The sequence below is a fragment of the Scardinius erythrophthalmus genome (assembly GCF_964197995.2).
Source record: "Scardinius erythrophthalmus genome assembly, contig: HAP1_SCAFFOLD_58, whole genome shotgun sequence".
Lineage (NCBI taxonomy): Eukaryota > Metazoa > Chordata > Actinopteri > Cypriniformes > Leuciscidae > Scardinius > Scardinius erythrophthalmus.
In genome coordinates, this window is record NW_028296535.1 from 542950 (window position 1) to 552761 (window position 9812).

Below are 9812 nucleotides of genomic sequence, written 5' to 3' on the forward strand. Positions count from 1 at the left end.
CTTATCAAAAGTGTGAAGTTTGGGGCAGATTGGACATTCCATGCCTGAGTTACAGCAAATTCCTATTTAATTGCAATAATAGCATGCTTTAGCACTTAGCTAAGAGTTTGCTAGCATGTTTTAGCATGCTTCTAGTATGTTGTTAGCATGTTTAGCACTTGCTGGCACTTTTTTATATGTTATTAGGAGTCCATAACAGTGTTAAACATGTCACTTCCTGTTGCCAGCAGGTGGCGCTATGACTATAACTGAATATGAGCATGGCCATGTGTTCAGGACAGAACTCTTATCAAACGTGTGAAGTTTGGGGCAGATTGGACATTCCATGCCTGAGTTACAGCAACTTCCTGTTTCATGGCGAAACATCGAAATTTGTAAGGCCGCCGAGGACCCGCCCTTCGACGAAAACTCAAGATCTTCGCAATTTAACGTCGCAAAGGCCTTAAGATTACACTCACCAAATTTGAAGATGATCAGATTAAAACTGTAGGAGGAGTTCGTTAAAGTACGAGGCCTGAAAATGGCAAAAACTGCACAAAAATCTGAGAGGAAGTTCAAAATGGCTGACTTCCTGTTGTGTTTAGGGCTATGCTCCAAGAGACTTTTTTGTAGGTATTAGGTCATTACACGTATGTACCGAATTTCGTGCACGTACGTTGAACGTTGCGGGAGGCGCACTCCGTTGAACTTTTATAGGTGGCGCTATCGAGCCATTTTGCCCCGTCCAATTCTGAAACCTATATCAGATGTAAATTTTCGCCAGTTCTGACGCGTGTGCAAAGTTTCGTGAGTTTTCGCGCATGTTTAGGCCCTCAAAAATGCAATTCAATGCGGAGAAGAATAATAATAATAATTAAAGCTGCAAGCAGCGATGAAAGGGCCCTCGCACCCGTGCCATCAACACTCGGTGGCTTTAGGAAGACAGAGCATGGTTGGGAAATGTACATTTAAGGAGGTATATATAGTAAGAGTATGTCAAAGTCAGTTACAAAATGTTTTGTATAATGGTGATAATAGCATGCTTCATGACTCAGCTAAGTGTTGCTAGCATGTTTAGTCTGTTTCTAGCATGCTTAGTACACAATAATTATGTGGTTAGTACTGCATTACTGTGTTAACCATGTCAGTTTCTGTTGCCAGTAGGTGGCGTTATGGCTATAACTGAATATGAGCATGGATGTGTGTTCAGGACAGAACTCTTATCAAACGTGTGAAGTTTGGTGCAAATTGGACATTGCCTTCTTGAGTAACAACAAAGTCATGTTTCATTGAATTAACATTCTTTAGCACTTAGCTAAGCATTGTTAGCATGTTTTAACATGTTTCTAGCATGTTTAGAACTCAATGGCATTTTTAACATGTTGCTAGAACGGCATAAAAGTGTTAAACATGTCACTTCCTGTTGCCAGTAGGTGGCGCTATTACTATAACTGAATTTGAGCATAGACATGTGTTCAGGCCATGATTCTTATCAAATGTGTGAAGTTTGGGGCAGATTGGACATTCCATGCCTGAATTACAGCAAATTCCTATTTAATTGCAATAATAGCATGCTTTAGCACTTAGCTAAGAGTTTGCTAGCATGTTTTAGCATGTTTCTAGTATGTTGTTAGCATGTTTAGCACTTGCTGGCACTTTTTTATATGTTATTAGGAGTCCATAACAGTGTTAAACATGTCACTTCCTGCTGCCAGCAGGTGGCGCTATGACTGTAAGCATGATCATGTGTTCAGGACAGAACGCTTATCAAAAGTGTGAAGTTTGGGGCAGATTGGACATTCCTTGCCTGAGTTACAGCAAATTCATATTTAATTACAGTAATATCATTCTTTAGCACTTAGCTAAGTGTTTGCTAGCATGTTTTAGCATGTTTCTAGTATGTTGTTAGCATGTTTAACACTTGCTGGCACTTTTTTATATGTTATTAGGAGTCCATAACAGTGTTAAACATGTCACTTCCTGTTGCCAGCAGGTGGCGCTATGACTGTAACTGAATATAAGCATGGTCATGTGTTCAGGACAGAACGCTTATCAAAAGTGTGAAGTTTGGGGCAGATTGGACATTCCATGCCTGAGTTACAGCAAATTCATATTTAATTGCAGTAATATCATTCTTTAGCACTTAGCTAAGTGTTTGCTAGTATGTTTCAGCATGTCTCTAGTATGTTGGTAGGATGTTTAGCACCTACTGGCATTTTTTTATATGTTATTAGGAGTCAAGAACAGTGTTAAACGTCACTTCCTGTTGCCAGCAGGTGGCGCTATGACTATAACTAAATATGAGCATGGACATGTGTTCAAGAGATAACTCTTATCAAACGTGTGAAGTTTGGGGTACATTGTACATTGCCTTTTTGAGTAACAACAAAGTCCTGTTTCATTGAATTAGCATGCTTTAGCATTTAGCTAAGTATTGCTAGCATGTTTTAACATGTTTCTAGCATGTTTAGAACTCAATGGCATTTTTAACATGTTGCTAGAACGGCATCAACGTGTTAAACATGTCACTTCCTGGTGCCAGTAGGTGGCGCTATTACTATAACTAAATTTGAGCATAGACATGTGTTCAGGCCATGATTCTTATCAAACGTGTGAAGTTTGGTGCAGATTGGACATTGCCTTCTTGAGTAACAACAACATCCTGTTTCATTGAATTAGCATGCTTTAGCACTTAGCTAAGTATTGCTAACATGTTTTAACATGTTTCTAGCATGTTTAGAAGTCAATGGCATTTTTAACATGTTGCTAGAATGGCATCAACGTGTTAAACATGACACTTCCTGTTACCAGTAGGTGGCGCTATTACTATAACTGAATATTCTCATGTAGATGTGTTCAGGACAGAACGCTTATCAAAAGTGTGAAGTTTGGGGCAGATTGGACATTCCATGCCTGAGTTACAGCAAATTCCTATTTAATTGCAATAATAGCATGCTTTAGCACTTAGCTAAGAGTTTGCTAGCATGTTTTAGCATGCTTCTAGTATGTTGTTAGCATGTTTAGCACTTGCTGGCACCTTTTTATATGTTATTAGGAGTCCATAACAGTGTTAAACATGTCACTTCCTGTTGCCAGCAGGTGGCGCTATGACTATAACTGAATATGAGCATGGTCATGTGTTCAGGACAGAACTCTTATCAAAAGTGTGAAGTTTGGGGCAGATTGGACATTCCATGCCTGAGTTACAGCAACTTCCTGTTTCATGGCGAAACATCGAAATTTGTCAGGCCGCCGAGGACCCGCACTTCGACGAAAACTCAAGATCTTCGCAATTTAACGTCGCAAAGGCCTGAAGTTTACACTCACCAAATTTGAAGATGATCAGATTAAAACTGTAGGAGGAGTTCGTTAAAGTACGAGGCCTGAAAATGGCAAAAACTGCACAAAAATCTGAGAGGAAGTTCAAAATGGCTGACTTCCTGTTGTGTTTAGGGCTACGCTCCAAGAGACTTTTTTGTAGGTATTAGGTAATTACATATATGTACCGAATTTCCTGCACGTACGTGGAACGATGCGGGAGGCGCACTCCGTTGAACTTTTATAGGTGGCGCTATCGAGCCATTTTGCCCCGTCCAATTCTGAAACCTATATCAGATGTAAATTTTCGCCAGTTCTGACGCGTGTGCAAAGTTTCGTGAGTTTTCGAGCATGTTTAGGCCCTCAAAAATGCAATTCAATGCGGAGAAGAAGAATAATAATAATAATTAAAGCTGCAAGCAGCGATGAAAGGGCCCTCGCACCCGTGCCATCAACACTCGGTGGCTTTAGGAAGACAGAGCATGGTTGGGAAATGTACATTTAAGGAGGTATATATAGTAAGAGTATGTCAAAGTCAGTTACAAAATGTTTTGTATAATGGTGATAATAGCATGCTTCATGACTCAGCTAAGTGTTGCTAGCATGTTTAGTGTGTTTCTAGCATGCTTAGTACACAATAATTATGTGGTTAGTACTGCATTACTGTGTTAACCATGTCAGTTTCTGTTGCCAGTAGGTGGCGTTATGACTATAACTGAATATGAGCTTGGATGTGTGTTCAGGACAGAACTCTTATCAAACGTGTGAAGTTTGGTGCAAATTGGACATTGCCTTCTTGAGTAACAACAAAGTCATGTTTCATTGAATTAGCATGCTTTAGCACTTAGCTAAGCATTGTTAGCATGTTTTAACATGTTTCTAGCATGTTTAGAACTCAATGGCATTTTTAACATGTTGCTAGAACGGCATCAACGTGTTAAACATGTCACTTCCTTTTGCCAGTTGGTGGCGCTATTACTATAATTGAACATTCTCATGTAGATGTGTTCAGGCCATGACTCTTATCAAAAGTGTGAAGTTTGGGGCAGATTGGACATTCCATGCCTGAGTTACAGCAAATTCCTATTTAATTGCAATAATAGCATGCTTTAGCACTTGGCTAAGAGTTTGCTAGCATGTTTTAGCATGTTTCTAGTATGTTGTTAGCATGTTTAACACTTGCTGGCACTCTTTTATATGTTATTAGGAGTCCATAACAGTGTTAAACATGTCACTTCCTGTTGCCAGCAGGTGGCGCTATGACTGTAACTGAATATAAGCATGGTCATGTGTTCAGGACAGAACGCTTATCAAAAGTGTGAAGTTTGGGGCAGATTGGACATTCCATGCCTGAGTTACAGCAAATTCATATTTAATTGCAGTAATATCATTCTTTAGCACTTAGCTAAGTGTTTGCTAGTATGTTTTAGCATGTCTATAGTATGTTGGTAGGATGTTTAGCACCTACTGGCATTTTTTTATATGTTATTAGGAGTCAAGAACAGTGTTAAACGTCACTTCCTGTTGCCAGCAGGTGGCGCTATTACTATAACTGAATATTCTCATGTAGATATGTTCAGGACAGAACGCTTATCAAAAGTGTGAAGTTTGGGGCAGATTGGACATTCCATGCCTGAGTTACAGCAAATTCCTATTTAATTGCAATAATAGCATGCTTTAGCACTTAGCTAAGAGTTTGCTAGCATGTTTTAGCATGCTTCTAGTATGTTGTTAGCATGTTTAGCACTTGCTGGCACTTTTTTATATGTTATTAGGAGTCCATAACAGTGTTAAACATGTCACTTCCTGTTGCCAGCAGGTGGCGCTATGACTATAACTGAATATGAGCATGGTCATGTGTTCAGGACAGAACGTTTATTAAAAGTGTGAAGTTTGGCGCAGATTGGACATTGCCTTCTTGAGTAACAACAACATCCTGTTTCATTGAATTAGCATGCTTTAGCACTTAGCTAAGTATTGCTAGTATGTTTTAACATGTTTCTAGCATGTTTAGAAGTCAATGGCATTTTTAACATGTTGCTAGAATGGCATCAACGTGTTAAACATGACACTTCCTGTTACCAGTAGGTGGCGCTATTACTATAACTGAATATTCTCATGTAGATATGTTCAGGACAGAACGCTTATCAAAAGTGTGAAGTTTGGGGCAGATTGGACATTCCATGCCTGAGTTACAGCAAATTCCTATTTAATTGCAATAATAGCATGCTTTAGCACTTAGCTAAGAGTTTGCTAGCATGTTTTAGCATGCTTCTAGTATGTTGTTAGCATGTTTAGCACTTGCTGGCACTTTTTTATATGTTATTAGGAGTCCATAACAGTGTTAAACATGTCACTTCCTGTTGCCAGCAGGTGGCGCTATGACTATAACTGAATATGAGCATGGTCATGTGTTCAGGACAGAACGTTTATTAAAAGTGTGAAGTTTGGCGCAGATTGGACATTGCCTTCTTGAGTAACAACAACATCCTGTTTCATTGAATTAGCATGCTTTAGCACTTAGCTAAGTATTGCTAGTATGTTTTAACATGTTTCTAGCATGTTTAGAAGTCAATGGCATTTTTAACATGTTGCTAGAATGGCATCAACGTGTTAAACATGACACTTCCTGTTACCAGTAGGTGGCGCTATTACTATAACTGAATATTCTCATGTAGATATGTTCAGGACAGAACGCTTATCAAAAGTGTGAAGTTTGGGGCAGATTGGACATTCCATGCCTGAGTTACAGCAAATTCCTATTTAATTGCAATAATAGCATGCTTTAGCACTTAGCTAAGAGTTTGCTAGCATGTTTTAGCATGCTTCTAGTATGTTGTTAGCATGTTTAGCACTTGCTGGCACTTTTTTATATGTTATTAGGAGTCCATAACAGTGTTAAACATGTCACTTTCTGTTGCCAGCAGGTGGCGCTATGACTATAACTGAATATGAGCATGGTCATGTGTTCAGGACAGAACTCTTATCAAACGTATGAAGTTTGGGGCAGATTGGACATTCCATGCCTGAGTTACAGCAACTTCCTGTTTCATGGCGAAACATCAAAATTTGTCAGGCCGCCGAGGACCCGCCCTTCGACGAAAACTCAAGATCTTCGCAATTTAACGTCGCAAAGGCCTTAAGATTACACTCACCAAATTTGAAGATGATCAGATTAAAACTGTAGGAGGAGTTCGTTAAAGTATGAGGCCTGAAAATGTCAAAAACTGCACAAAAATCTGGGAGGAAGTTCAAAATGGCTGACTTCCTGTTGGGTTTAGGGCTATGCTCCAAGAGACTTTTTTGTAGGTATTAGGTCATTACATGTATGTACCGAATTTCGTGCACGTACGTGGAACGTTGCGGGAGGCGCACTCCGTTGAACTTTTATAGGTGGCGCTATCGAGCCGTTTTGCCCCGTCCAATTCTGAAACCTATATCAGATGTAAATTTTCGCCAGTTCTGACGCGTGTGCAAAGTTTCGTGAGTTTTCGCGCATGTTTAGGCCCTCAAAAATGCAATTCAATGCGGAGAAGAAGAATAATAATAATAATTAAAGCTGCAAGCAGCGATGAAAGGGCCCTCGCACCCGTGCCATCAACACTCGGTGGCTTTAGGAAGACAGAGCATGGTTGGGAAATGTACATTTAAGGAGGTATATATAGTAAGAGTATGTCAAAGTCAGTTACAAAATGTTTTGTATAATGGTGATAATAGCATGCTTCATGACTCAGCTAAGTGTTGCTAGCATGTTTAGTGTGTTTCTAGCATGCTTAGTACACAATAATTATGTGGTTAGTACTGCATTACTGTGTTAACCATGTCAGTTTCTGTTGCCAGTAGGTGGCGTTATGACTATAACTGAATATGAGCTTGGATGTGTGTTCAGGACAGAACTCTTATCAAACGTGTGAAGTTTGGTGCAAATTGGACATTGCCTTCTTGAGTAACAACAAAGTCATGTTTCATTGAATTAGCATGCTTTAGCACTTAGCTAAGCATTGTTAGCATGTTTTAACATGTTTCTAGCATGTTTAGAACTCAATGGCATTTTTAACATGTTGCTAGAACGGCATCAACGTGTTAAACATGTCACTTCCTGTTGCCAGTTGGTGGCGCTATTACTATAATTGAACATTCTCATGTAGATGTGTTCAGGCCATGACTCTTATCAAAAGTGTGAAGTTTGGGGCAGATTGGACATTCCATGCCTGAGTTACAGCAAATTCCTATTTAATTGCAATAATAGCATGCTTTAGCACTTGGCTAAGAGTTTGCTAGCATGTTTTAGCATGTTTCTAGTATGTTGTTAGCATGTTTAACACTTGCTGGCACTTTTTTATATGTTATTAGGAGTCCATAACAGTGTTAAACATGTCACTTCCTGTTGCCAGCAGGTGGCGCTATGACTGTAACTGAATATAAGCATGGTCATGTGTTCAGGACAGAACGCTTATCAAAAGTGTGAAGTTTGGGGCAGATTGGACATTCCATGCCTGAGTTACAGCAAATTCATATTTAATTGCAGTAATATCATTCTTTAGCACTTAGCTAAGTGTTTGCTAGTATGTTTTAGCATGCTTCTAGTATGTTGTTAGCATGTTTAGCACTTGCTGGCACTTTTTTATATGTTATTAGGAGTCCATAACAGTGTTAAACATGTCACTTCCTGTTGCCAGCAGGTGGCGCTATGACTATAACTGAATATGAGCATGGTCATGTGTTCAGGACAGAACGTTTATTAAAAGTGTGAAGTTTGGCGCAGATTGGACATTGCCTTCTTGAGTAACAACAACATCCTGTTTCATTGAATTAGCATGCTTTAGCACTTAGCTAAGTATTGCTAGTATGTTTTAACATGTTTCTAGCATGTTTAGAAGTCAATGGCATTTTTAACATGTTGCTAGAATGGCATCAACGTGTTAAACATGACACTTCCTGTTACCAGTAGGTGGCGCTATTACTATAACTGAATATTCTCATGTAGATATGTTCAGGACAGAACGCTTATCAAAAGTGTGAAGTTTGGGGCAGATTGGACATTCCATGCCTGAGTTACAGCAAATTCCTATTTAATTGCAATAATAGCATGCTTTAGCACTTAGCTAAGAGTTTGCTAGCATGTTTTAGCATGCTTCTAGTATGTTGTTAGCATGTTTAGCACTTGCTGGCACTTTTTTATATGTTATTAGGAGTCCATAACAGTGTTAAACATGTCACTTCCTGTTGCCAGCAGGTGGCGCTATGACTATAACTGAATATGAGCATGGTCATGTGTTCAGGACAGAACGTTTATTAAAAGTGTGAAGTTTGGCGCAGATTGGACATTGCCTTCTTGAGTAACAACAACATCCTGTTTCATTGAATTAGCATGCTTTAGCACTTAGCTAAGTATTGCTAGTATGTTTTAACATGTTTCTAGCATGTTTAGAAGTCAATGGCATTTTTAACATGTTGCTAGAATGGCATCAACGTGTTAAACATGACACTTCCTGTTACCAGTAGGTGGCGCTATTACTATAACTGAATATTCTCATGTAGATATGTTCAGGACAGAACGCTTATCAAAAGTGTGAAGTTTGGGGCAGATTGGACATTCCATGCCTGAGTTACAGCAAATTCCTATTTAATTGCAATAATAGCATGCTTTAGCACTTAGCTAAGAGTTTGCTAGCATGTTTTAGCATGCTTCTAGTATGTTGTTAGCATGTTTAGCACTTGCTGGCACTTTTTTATATGTTATTAGGAGTCCATAACAGTGTTAAACATGTCGCTTCCTGTTGCCAGCAGGTGGCGCTATGACTATAACTGAATATGAGCATGGTCATGTGTTCAGGACAGAACTCTTATCAAACGTGTGAAGTTTGGGGCAGATTGGACATTCCATGCCTGAGTTACAGCAACTTCCTGTTTCATGGCGAAACATCGAAATTTGTCAGGCCGCCGAGGACCCGCCCTTCGACGAAAACTCAAGATCTTCGCAATTTAACGTCGCAAAGGCCTTAAGATTACACTCACCAAATTTGAAGATGATCAGATTAAAACTGTAGGAGGAGTTCGTTAAAGTACGAGGCCTGAAAATGGCAAAAACTGCACAAAAATCTGAGAGGAAGTTGAAAATGGCTGACTTCCTGTTGTGTTTAGGGCTATGCTCCAAGAGACTTTTTTGTAGGTATTAGGTCATTTCATGTATGTACCGAATTTCGTGCACGTACGTGGAACGTTGCGGGAGGCGCACTCCGTTGAACTTTTATAGGTGGCGCTATCGAGCCGTTTTGCCCCGTCCAATTCTGAAACCTATATCAGATGTAAATTTTCGCCAGTTCTGACGCGTGTGCAAAGTTTCGTGAGTTTTCGCGCATGTTTAGGCCCTCAAAAATGCAATTCAATGCGGAGAAGAAGAATAATAATAATAATTAAAGCTGCAAGCAGCGATGAAAGGGCCCTCGCACCCATGCCATCAACACTCGGTGGCTTTAGGAAGACAGAGCATGGTTGGGAAATGTACATTTAAG